We start from the raw sequence: 13,291 nt of genomic DNA, 5'->3' as shown, positions 1-13,291 counted from the left end.
AGTGGCGGCGGGCCCCCCCCCCATAACCCGTGGGACCACTAGACCACCAGGGATAACCGGCAAGGGAAGCCAGCATCCCTGGGGTTATGGCCAGCCAGGGGAGGAAGCCTTCCCTGTCAGCGGCTCCTCCCCTCAGCTCAGCGCGCCTTTCAGCACGCAGTCTGGCGTCGCTGAGCTGCAGTTACTCGGCCACTCCTCCTCTGAGGTCTCCAGCAGCCATTTTCTAGTTTTCAGCGCAGATCTCAGGGAGCACGCGGACCGGTCCCCCTGTGTACCTCTCCCCTGATTAAGGACAGCGTACACAGCACTATAGCCCTCCCAGACACTGAATCTGGGCAGGTTGATTGTAGTGTAAAGGTGCAGTGAATATATCTTCCTGCATGGTATGTGACTTTTTGCTAGTGCTGCCTGTCTGTGCTTATTTTCTACTTACTGTCAGCTTATACCTATCCCTTTACTTCTCCTACAAGCCCTGCAGGTGTGTGGGGGAGGGGCGTTTCTACTGACCTCACTTATATAGATCACGTATTTGTGAGGTCCGTCACATACAGTTGTGTGCTACTCAGTGCCATATTGTGGGCTGTTGTTCAGCACACCGGTGAGTGCGTTTCACTTCTACCCTGGTGCCAGATATATAATATATTATGTCATGTCAGACAGGGAGGTTGAGCGCTCAGTGGCTCCGGTGTTGGCCTCCTGCGGACGCTGTTCTGCAGGAGTAGATAGGGAGGATTTGTCACAGGATGGCCTGTGTAGTCGATGCCAGGTGGCTCCTGGCCCATCCAGACCTTCTCTGGCGCAGGAACCACCGTGGGCGATGTTTTCTCAGGTGCTGGTGTCTATTGCGGACCGTCTGTCGGTCCCGACTGCTCTCCCTACTAGGGTGGTGCCCCAGCCGACCATCCCCCATTCCCCGGGTGTCCCGTAGTTATTGCGGAGTCCTCCTGGGTCTCAATCAGTTGGTCCCTATGCGGGGTTGCCTATGTATATACAGGCTTCCCCTGTGCCGCAGCAGCCTGTGGTACCTTTTCAGGCCCCTATGGCGACGCCTCCACCATGGGTGGATGTGCTCTCCAACTCCGTGCAAAATTTGGCGGCCGCTTCCTCGGCTTTTCAGACAAAATAGTGGACACCCTGGCTAAATCCAAGTCGGCCTTCCTCCCTTCGGCGGCACTGCCTGCTAAGGTTCGGAGTTCGGCTCTTCGTTCCTTTCGGGTTCAGGGTAAGGCGAAAGGTCAGTCCTTCCCGAGACAGTCTGCGAGTAAGACGGCCTCTAAACCCAAGAAGCAAGCCTGGAGTGCTTGGCGCCCTTCTTCCAAGCAGGAAGATAAACCTGCGGCCTGATGGGACGGGCCTCCCTCTGGGGGACCTCAGAGTGGGAGGCCGACTTCTTCTATTTGCCCAGTGCTGGCACAATACCACCACGGATGCCTGGGTTCGAGAAGTGGTCTCCCAGGGGTACGCCCTGTCTTTTCGGCACAGACCACCCCACCAGTTTTTCTGCACAAGTCCTTCTCAGAACAAGACCAAGGCGTTACAGGTTCAGGAGGCTATAGAGTCCTTGCTGACAGCAGGGGTCATTGTTCCCGTTCCTCTATCACAACGAGGGACGGGGTATTATTCGTCTCTGTTTCTGGTGCAGAAACCCAATGGTTCTCATCGCCCTATCCTCAACTTGAAGTCTCTGAACAAATTCCTCAGAGTTCCCAAGTTCAGGATGGAAACGTTACGTTCCATCATTCTGGCGATGGAACCGGGGGATTACATGGTGTCCCTGGACATCCAGGACGCCTACCTCCATGTTCCGATAGCATCTTCACACCAGCGGTATCTGAGGTTCGCTATCCTTCAACACCACTATCAGTTCCGGGCGCTACCCTTTGGTCTCTCCACGGCACCGAGGGTGTTCACGAAGATTATGGCGGTCATGGCCGCACATCTTCGGAACCAGAATGTACGGCTGCTGCCGTACCTGGACGACCTCCTGTTGCTGGCGAGCTCCCCGGAGGTACTGCTTCAACATCTCCACCTGACGATCGCTTGCCTGCAAGCACACGGGTGGTTGATAAATTGGAAAAAGTCCTCTCTGATTCCATCACAGCGGATGGTTCATTTGGGAGCCCTGCTGGATTCGCGTCAGCAAAGGATCTTCCTGACTCCGGAGAAGGTCGCCTCACTACAGCTGCGGATACGCAGTTGCCTGAGCCGTTGCCACCTGTCGGTCCATTCGGCTATGAGAGTTCTGGGGTCCATGGTGTCGACATTCGACATGGTGGAATTTGCCCAGTTCCATTCCCGGCCCCTGCAGGGGCTGATTCTATCAGAATGGAACGGGTTACCTCACCGGATCCACTCTCAGGTGCTGGTGTTGTCTCCGGACGTTCGGCTATCTTTGGCTTGGTGGCTTCAGACAGCTCATCTGGTCGAGGGGCGCCCATTTTGGATCCCGGACTGGGTCCTGCTCACGACGGATGCCAGTCTCCGGGGTTGGGGGGCAGTGACCGGCTCTTTGTCGCTTCAGGGTCGTTGGTCAGCGGAAGAAGCACTTCTCCCCATCAACATCCTGGAGCTGCGGGCAGTATACAAGGCCCTGCAGTCGTCCGGCCCCGCTCTTCACGGAAGGGCGGTACAGGTGCAGTCCGACAACGCCACCACGGTGGCGTATATCAATCACCAAGGCGGAACTCGCAGTCAGGCAGCGATGTCGGAGGTGTCTTGTATCCTGTCTTGGGCGGAGGGTCACATTCCAGCGATCTCGGCGGTCTTCATCCCCGGAGTCCTCAATTGGGAGGCGGACTTCCTCAGCCGTCACGACGTGCATCCCGGGGAATGGTCGCTTCACCCAGAGGTGTTTCAGCTACTCGTGGACAGGTGGGGACTGCCGGAGCTGGACTTGATGGCCTCCCGTCACAATCACAAGTTGCCCATTTACGGGTCGAGGACAAGAGACGCAGGTGCAAGTCTGGTGGACGCGCTGTCGGTGACATGGACGTTTCACCTGGCGTATCTGTTTCCTCCGATATCCCTGCTTCCTCGGGTTCTGCGGAAATTCAAGCAGGACGGAGGCATGCTCGTGCTGGTAGCTCCGGCGTGGCCCAGACGTCCTTGGTACTCCGATCTGAGGAGCCTCTCCATCGACGCTCCGTACCTTCTTCCTCAACGTCGGGACCTGTTGTCTCAGGGGCCCTGCCTTTACCCGGATCTGGGTCGGCTGTCTTTGACGGCGTGGCTCTTGAGACAGCCGTCTTGAGGTCTCGGGGCTTCTCCAGTTCGGTTATTGGTACGATGCTCAGGGCACGCAAGCCTGCTTCAGCACGGATTTATCACAGAGTGTGGCACACTTACTTTCAGTGGTGTGAGTCCAGACTTTATGATCCTCAGGTGTTCCGAGTTTCTAGAATCTTGGAATTTCTTCAGTCAGGATTGGATCTCGGCTTACGCCTTGCATCTCTGAAGGTTCATGTGTCCGCCTTGTCCGTGTGGTTTCAACGGCGGATTGCAATACTACCAGACGTTCACACCTTTTTCCAAGGTGTTCTCAGGATCCAGCCTCCCTTTGTGCCTCCTGTGGCTCCTTGGGACTTGGCGGTGGTGCTACGGGTCCTGCAGGATCCTCCGTTTGAGCCTCTTGAGGCGGTGGAGCTCAAGTGGCTGACATTTAAGACGGTTTTTCTCCTGGCAATTGCTTCGGCCAGGAGGGTGTCTGAATTGGGGGCGCTTTCCTGTCGCCCTCCTTTCCTGATTTTTCACCAGGACAGAGCGGTGCTCCGCACTCGTCCTGAGTTTTTGCCCAAAGTGGTCTCGAAGTTCCATATTAATCAGGAACTTGTTGTGCCAGCTTTTCAGTCCCCTGATCTTTCAGCTGGTGAGACTTCCTTAGATGTGGTCCGGGCGCTTAGAATTTATGTAGACCGGACGGCTTCGGTTAGGAAGTCTGATTCCTTGTTTATCCTCTTTGGTTTTCACAAGAGGGGTTGGCCTGCCAACAAACAAATGTTAGCCCGTTGGCTTCGTTCCGTTATTTGTGAGGCTTATGCACAGGAGGGCTTACCTGTGCCAGCCTCTGTTAAGGCTCATTCCACTCGTTCTGTGGGTCCCTCTTGGGCTGCTAGACGTGGCGCTTCTGCTGTTCAGCTGTGTAAGGCGGCCACTTGGTCTTCAATTCAAACGTTTTTGAGGTTCTATGCGTTTGACACCTTTGCCTCTCAGGATGCATCCTTTGGGCGCCGGGTACTCCTTTCAGCACAGGAGCGTCCCCGCCCTTAGTTGTACTGCTTTGGGACATCCCCAAGGTCAACCCTGTGGACCCCCTATGGACCCTGAAGTAGAAAACAAGAGATATGGTAAGAACTTACCTTTGTTATCTCTGTTTCTACGAAGTCCATAGGGTCCACAGGGCGCCCGCCCTGACGCACCTGGCTTCAAATGGGCTGTGTGGCTGGTCACCGGTTTTCCGTCTCCTATTGCTGTGAGTATGGTTTCTTGTGTGTTCCAGTCTTCCTTCTCTCTGTTCCATATTCTCCTCCGGCCTAGGCTGCTTACCAACTGAGGTGCCTGTGGCTCGGGGGCGGGGTATAGAGGAGGACCCAAGTGCATCCTGGGAGCTAAAAGCTTAACTGTGTGGTGCCCATGGATCCTGTTCCAGCTATAACCCCAAGGTCAACCCTGTGGTCCCTATGGACTTCGTAGAAACAGAGATAACAAAGGTAAGTTCTTACCATATCTCTTGTTATACACTCCGTTACACTGTAATGTGACCTGGCTGTATCTCCTGAGGGTGCCGGTGGGATTATAATGACAGTGGTCTCTGCTATATACACTCCGTTACACTGTAATGTGACCTGGCTGTATCTCCTGAGGCTGCCGGTGGGATCATACTGACAGTGGTCTCTGCTATATACACTCCGTTACACTGTAATGTGACCTGGCTGTATCTCCTGAGGCTGCCGGTGGGATTATACTGACAGTGGTCTCTGCTATATACACTCCGTTACACTGTAATGTGTCCTGGCTGTATCTCCTGAGGCTGCCGGTGGGATCATACTGACAGTGGTCTCTGCTATATACACTCCGTTACACTGTAATGTGACCTGGCTGTATCTCCTGAGGCTGCCGGTGGGATTATAATGACAGTGGTCTCTGCTATATACACTCCGTTACACTGTAATGTGACCTGGCTGCTGTATCTCCTGAGGCCGCCGGTGGGATTATACTGACAGTGGTCTCTGCTATATACACTCCGTTACACTGTAATGTGACCTGGCTGTATCTCCTGAGGCTGCCGGTGGGATTATACTGACAGTGGTCTCTGCTATATACACTCCGTTACACTGTAATGTGACCTGGCTGTATCTCCTGAGGCTGCCGGTGGGATTATAATGACAGTGGTCTCTGCTATATACACTCCGTTACACTGTAATGTGACCTGGCTGCTGTATCTCCTGAGGCTGCCGGTGGGATTATACTGACAGTGGTCTCTGCTATATACACTCCGTTACACTGTAATGTGACCTGGCTGTATCTCCTGAGGTTGCCGGTGGGATTATAATGACAGTGGTCTCTGCTATATACACTCCGTTACACTGTAATGTGACCTGGCTGTATCTCCTGAGGCTGCCGGTGGGATTATACTGACAGTGGTCTTTGCTATATACACTCCGTTACACTGTAATGTGACCTGGCTGTATCTCCTGAGGCTGCCGGTGGGATTATAATGACAGTGGTCTCTGCTATATACACTCCGTTACACTGTAATGTGACCTGGCTGTATCTCCTGAGGCTGCCGGTGGGATCATACTGACAGTGGTCTCTGCTATATACACTCCGTTACACTGTAATGTGACCTGGCTGTATCTCCTGAGGCTGCCGGTGGGATCATACTGACAGTGGTCTCTGCTATATACACTCCGTTACACTGTAATGTGACCTGGCTGCTATATCTCCTGAGGCTGCCGGTGGGATCATACTGACAGTGGTCTCTGCTATATACACTCCGTTACACTGTATTGTGACCTGGCTGCTGTATCTCCTGAGGCTGCCGGTGGGATTATACTGACAGTGGTCTCTGCTATATACATTCCGTTACACTGTAATGAGACCTGGCTGTTTCTCCTGAGGCTGCCGGTGGGATCATACTGACAGTGGTCTCTTCTATATACACTCCGTTACACTGTAATGTGACCTGGCTGTATCTCCTGAGGCTGCCGGTGGGATTATAATGACAGTGGTCTCTGCTATATACACTCCGTTACACTGTAATGTGACCTGGCTGTATCTCCTGAGGCTGCCGGTGGGATTATACTGACAGTGGTCTCTGCTATATACTCTCCGTTACACTGTAATGTGACCTGGCTGTATCTCCTGAGGCTGCCGGTGGGATTATACTGACAGTGGTCTCTGCTATATACTCTCCGTTACACTGTAATGTGACCTGGCTGTATCTCCTGAGGCTGCCGGTGGGATCATACTGACAGTGGTCTCTGCTATATACACTCCATTACACTGTAATGTGACCTGGCTGCTGTATCTCCTGAGGCTGCCGGTGGGATTATACTGACAGTGGTCTCTGCTATATACACTCCGTTACACTGTAATGTGACCTGGCTGTATCTCCTGAGGCTGCCGGTGGGATTATAATGACAGTGGTCTCTGCTATATACACTCCGTTACACTGTAATGTGACCTGGCTGTATCTCCTGAGGCTGCCGGTGGGATCATAATGACAGTGGTCTCTGCTATATACACTCCGTTACACTGTAATGTGACCTGGCTGCTGTATCTCCTGAGGCTGCCGGTGGGATCATACTGACAGTGGTCTCTGCTATATACACTCCGTTACACTGTAATGTGACCTGGCTGTATCTCCTGAGGCTGCCGGTGGGATTATACTGACAGTGGTCTCTGCTATATACTCTCCGTTACACTGTAATGTGACCTGGCTGTATCTCCTGAGGCTGCCGGTGGGATTATAATGACAGTGGTCTCTGCTATATACACTCCGTTACACTGTAATGTGACCTGGCTGTATCTCCTGAGGCTGCCGGTGGGATTATACTGACAGTGGTCTCTGCTATATACACTCCGTTACACTGTAATGTGACCTGGCTGTATCTCCTGAGGCTGCCGGTGGGATTATAATGACAGTGGTCTCTGCTATATACTCTCCGTTACACTGTAATGTGACCTGGCTGCTGTATCTCCTGAGGCTGCCGGTGGGATCATACTGACAGTGGTCTCTGCTATATACACTCCGTTACACTGTAATGTGACCTGGCTGCTGTATCTCCTGAGGCTGCCCGTAGGATCATACTGACAGTGGTCTCTGCTATATACACTGTGATGTGACCACAGACAGCGAGTCCCCTGCACTACGGGCAGCAGAACCTCAGCATGTGTCTGGCTGTTTTGTCCACGAGCCTCATTTGCCGCTGACTGAAGGTTGGCATGGGTGACGCTCAGCACTGGGTTTGGTGGGTATACAGGAGAATTACTCTCCGTCCTAGTATGTGCAGGCTGCTATATCCTCACTTTGCTGAGACAATGCCGCTGCACAACGCCAAACGCTTTCTCTTTCTGCAGCTCCAAAATACTGCGCGCCGCTGTAACTAAGCTACGTCCGGCCAGAAGGAGACTGAGGGCCTCATTTATCAACGGGAAGGAACGCTCAAAACGAGGGATAAAACTGTGTATGATAACGGTGATCCAGCCAATCAGCTCCCAGCTGTTATCTGTTTGAAAAATGCCAGTTGGGAGCTGATTGGCTGGATCACCACCGTTTATCATACGCAGCGAGTGTCATCACCCGTTGTGAATGATAAAACTCGTTGATAACTAAGACCCTTATTAGTGAGGACACATTCGTGGGTCATTTCCAGCCGTCAGGGTGGTCTCGGACTGTACACATGCGTAGTCCATGCTGGCAGCGCGCATTGCGGTCACTGATATCAGGGCCGGCACGTTGTAGTGATAGAGGAATCCCAGGGCCCAATCTAAGGGCTGGTGATGTTACATGCCGCTAATTCCCAGCGTCATTTCCCTAAGGCGGAACCCTAAATCCCCAGAGACATGAGTACAGCGCACTCTGTACGCTACACACGTGGGATATACTGAGCGAGCTTCACCTGTACGGCCAGATGGCGCTGCAGCACATAACATTAGGCCCGTCATCTGACGCGTGACTGTGACCAGCTGCCGCTCATTCAGCCATTAATCATAAGCATTAACATTTTCATTTTCTACTTTTATTTATTTATTGAGACACTGGGGCTGATTGTGTAGGGCAGTGGTTCTCAAACTCCGCTATTACAGTCCAGGTTTTAAGGATATCTCTGCTTGAGCACAGATGGTTAAATCAAATTGACTGTGGGACTAATTGAGCATGGATATCCTTAATACATGGACTGTAATGGCAGAGTTTTGGGATCTCTGGGGTAGGGGTTGCACACGCTCTCATTGCACTGTCCACACACACACAGCACTAACCACACCCACATGACACTGGCCCCACCCACACAGCACTGGTCACAGCCCCTCCCCTTCTCACAATAGCCCCTTCTTCATTTCCGGCCCCAGGCTAGTGTGGCCCTTATCCGGCTCGGTTTGCCTGTATGTTGTTTGCACCATTACTTCTACATCTGTCGCACACACGTGTTGATTTGGTCATGTGTTACCTCTGCAGGTCTTTTGTAACATATAACTTGACAATAAGATATTTACATATTATTGGAATTACCATGATTGTATTTTGTTGTTGTTACAGTTATCCCCCGTAATGTGCAGCCGGTGTGCCCGGCTTTATACGGGAGAAATCAGCCGGTGTGCTCGGCGCTGTACGGGAGAGATCAGCCGGTGTGCACGGCGTTATACGGGAGAGATCAGCCGGTGTGCTCGGCGCTGTACGGGAGAGATCAGCCGGTGTGCCCGGCGTTATACGGGTGAGATCAGCCGGTGTGCCCGGCGTTACACGGGAGAGATCAGCCGGTGTGCACGGCGTTACACGGGAGAGATCAGCCGGTGTGCCCGGCGTTGTACGGGAGAGATCAGCCGGTGTGCATGGCGTTGTACGGGAGAGATCAGCCGGTGTGCCCGGCGTTGTACGGGAGAGATCAGCCGGTGTGCCCGGCGTTGTACGGGAGAGATCAGCCGGTGTGCCCGGCGTTGTACGGGAGAGATCAGCCGGTGTGCATGGCGTTGTACGGGAGAGATCAGCCGGTGTGCCCGGCGTTGTACGGGAGAGATCAGCCGGTGGGCTCGGCGCTGTACGGGAGAGATCAGTCTGGGTCTCTAATATTAGAATTGTGTGGTGTTTATTCAGTAAGACACTAATGAAACGTTTGTATTGTTTATTCACAGACAAAGATACAGTATGTTATTCATTTCTACGTTGAAGGTTTTTAACCATTGCTAGCGGAAATATACAGATGCGTTTGCTGGCGGCACCACACAGATTAGGGCGTCCGCTAATTAAAAATATCTTCGGCTAGTGTGTGAGCTATGTACATTACAGGAAGTCAGACGTGCGCGGGAAATAGGCTTCCCCACAAAAGGCGTCAGTCCAAATGTTCCACAAATAATATTGCAGCATAGAAATCTGTCATAGAGGACAGTTACACTGTACAGCTTAATTCTACAAACCGTTCTGAAAATGTATGTATGTATATACAGTGTATATCAGAATTAAATATACAACTCAAGTGTGTGTGTGTGTGCATATATATGTGTATATAGAAAGAGAGTGGTCCGCAGTGCCGTACAGGGGGCAGGACAATAAGACAGTACAAGGTAATACAGTACAGTACATACAGCAGACAAGTAATAATAGTACTATAAGGGTCACCCCATGGTAACTCATGTTACAAAGTGCCATAGCAGCTATATGCATTTCTTTCAACTGCAAAAGGAATTTATGTGAAATTAATTGTATTTACTGAATAAAATAATAAGACCGGTCATTACTTACAGAAAGCTGTATACAGGAATTACTAATTGTTTGCTGTCATCTTGTAACGTGAGTTACCATGGAGTGATCCACAACGCTAAACACAGTCACTAATACAAGGGCTGCAATGGGACTATATTATTATTATTATCCTTTATTTATATGGCGCCACAAGTGTTCCGCAGCGCCTTACATAGTACATAGAACTAATAGGTGAACAAGAAACAAGTAACTTACAGTACATTACAGTGTAGGACAAGGACATGATTTATATACATTGCTGCAATAGCGATTAGAGCCCTCACAATAAGCTGCCGGGAGTTCTCAGTCCCGTGTTAGGTGCCCTAATGGGGAGTAAGGAGTAGAAGAAAGTGTAAGGAGAAGCACATGAGGGAAGAGGGCCCTGCTCGTGAGAGCTTACATTCTAAAGGGGAGGGGCAGACAGACAGGTGTGACACAAGGGGAGGGGCAGACAGACAGGTGTGACACAAGGGGAGGGGCAGACAGACAGGCGTGACACAGAGGGGGAGGGGCAGACAGACAGGCGTGACACAGAGGGGGAGGGGCAGACAGACAGGTGTGACACAAGGGGAGGGGCAGACAGACAGGCGTGACACAGAGGGGGAGGGGCAGACAGACAGGCGTGACACAGAAGGGGAGGGGCAGACAGACAGGTGTGACACAGAAGGGGAGGGGCAGACAGACAGGTGTGACACAGAAGGGGAGGGGCAGACAGACAGGTGTGACACAGAAGGGGAGGGGCAGACAGGCGTGACACAGAAGGGGAGGGGCAGACAGACAGGTGTGATACAGAAGGGGAGGGGCAGACAGACAGGTGTGATACAGAAGGGGAAGATAGTGAGGAAAGAGCATGAGGTAGGTTAGGATGAGAGCTGGAAGGCTATAATGAAGTAGGGGGTCTTGAGAGCCCGTTTGAAGATTTGTGGAGAGTCTGAAGGCGAGAGGGAGAGAGTTCCAAAGGTAGGGAGAAGCACGGGCAAAATCTTGGATGCGGGAGTGGGAGGAAGTAGTCAGTTGGCAAGAGAGGCGGCATACATTAGATGAGCGAAGTGGACGGGCGGGAGTGTGAGGGGAGATAAGGTCAGAAATGTATGCGGGAGAGGATTTGGTGAGGGCTTTGTAGGCGAGTGTAAGAACCTTGAATTGGCATCTGAAGGGGAAGGGGAGCCAGTGTAGGGCTTGTAGGAGAGGGGAAGCAGATGTAGAACGTCTGGAGAGCGTAAGCTGGAACCCATAGCTATTGGCACGGGCGCAGAGAATGGGTCTAGGTAGCAGGAGTGGAGTCCGGGGCCAGAGAGCCCAAGGATGAGGTGTAGAGTGTAGCTGGTGTGTAAGAGAGCAGGGGGGAGGAGGGTCCTGCTCATGGAGCTTACAATATAAAGGGAAGGGGGGAAACAAACTGAAGACACAAGGAGTGAGCCAGTGTAAGGGGAGCTAAGGGCAAGAGCAGGGGTGAGATAATTGGAGAGTGCAAGAGGGTGAGGTAGGCTACGTGGTGACATGGACGCATATGCTTTTATGTACAGGTGGGTTTTCAGCACCCACTAGAAGCAATGAGGCTCGGGGATAGTCTGATGAAACCAGGGAGATGTGTAAGGAGATGAGGTTGGAGATGTAGGCAACTGTGGCGTTGGAGAGGGCCTTGTACATGATGGTGAGGAGCTTGTAGGGGATTCTGTAGGATAGGGGGAACCAGTGAAGGGCTTTGCAGAGAGGGAAGGAAGATGAGTCTAGCTGCAGCGTTGAGTACAGATTGGAGAGGAGTAAGATGGGAGCGGGCGAGTGCAGTGAGGAGAAGGTTGCAGTAGTCGGGAGATGATCAGCGAGTGGACAATGGATTTGGTGGCATCCTGGGAGAGGAAGGTCTGATTCGAGCGATGTTACAGAGCTGGAAACTACAGGATAGAGATTGGGGTGAAGGAGGAGTCAAGAGTGACTCCCAGGCAGTGGAGTTGGGGAACAGAGGAGACAGTGGTGGTGCTGACAATGATAGGGAGGACGGGAGGGGAAGAGACTAGTCTAGATGGAGGGAAGACAATGATAGAGAGGATGGGAGGGGAAGAGACTAGTCTAGATGGAGGGAAGCCAATGAGCTCAGTTTTGGCCATGTTGAGTTTGAGAAAGCGCTCAGACATCTAGGAAGATATGGCAAAGAGACAACTGGACACCCAAGAGAGGGGGGAAGGGAAGAGATGTGGAGTTGGGTGTCGTTACCATAGAGGTGATACTGGAGGCCAGAGGAACTGATGAGCTCACCCAGCGAGGAGGTGTACAGAGAAAAGAGTAGGACAGAACCCTGGGGGGGGATGGGGAGAGGCTGAAGGGTGCGTAGTTGGAGGGTGATCCACTGTGTCAAAAGCTACAGAGAGGTCCAGGAGGATGAGGAGGGAGAACTGGCCCATGGATATGCAGAGAGAAGATCGTAGGAGACTTTGGCCTGGGCAGTGTCAGTGGAGTGGCGAGGATGAAGGATGGAGTTATGGGAGAGGCAGCAGGGGAGACGGTTGTACACAAGATGCTCCAGTATTTTAGAGGCAAACGGGAGAAGAGAGATGGGGCAGTAATTAGAGGGTGAGGAGGGGTCACGGGTGGGTTTTTTAGAATGGATGAGACGAGAGCGAGTTTGAAGGATGAGGGGAAGGTGTCAGTGCAGAGGGATAGATTGAAGAGGTGAGCAAGGTGGGAGAGGGAACCAAGGAGGCGAGAGGGGATGGGATCCAGGGGGGAGAGGGGATGGGATCCAGGGGGGAGAGGGAATGGGATCCAGGGGGGAGAGGGAATGGGATCCAGGGGGGAGAGGATAAAATAAGGGAATGGACTGGTGGGGCGGAAGGAGCAAATGGGTAGGTGGCATGTGTGTGTGTGTGTATATATATATATATATATATATATATATATATATATATATATTATATATATATATATATATATATATATATATAATGTGTGTATGTGTATAATATATATGTATATGTGTGTGTGTATAATATATATATGTGTGTATATGTACAGTATATATAGACACATATACACTTGTCTGACTATTTGCTACAAGAGAATGTGTGTATGTGATTTTGTTCATCCTCTCACTGGAGATTAATGTACAATGTAACAACTTGCAGTGATTTGATCTCCTTCCCTCTGTCACAGATACACAGCGCCACCTTGTGGTTGCAATGGGAAATGACATCAGTCTTCCCTTTCCCCGATTTGAGACAACATCGTATGTAATTAATGGCAGCTTTAGGTGTGGAAAGAGATCAAATGACCCTAAATCTGTTCCCCAATGAACGCCTAATTGTCTCCCATCACAACTGGGGTTCATGGAGGAAC

The sequence above is a fragment of the Taudactylus pleione genome, unplaced genomic scaffold (assembly GCF_031769625.1).
Source record: "Taudactylus pleione unplaced genomic scaffold, aTauple2 ptg000632l, whole genome shotgun sequence".
Taxonomy (NCBI): Eukaryota; Metazoa; Chordata; class Amphibia; order Anura; family Myobatrachidae; genus Taudactylus; species Taudactylus pleione.
Note: the sequence above shows the minus strand (reverse complement) of the source record.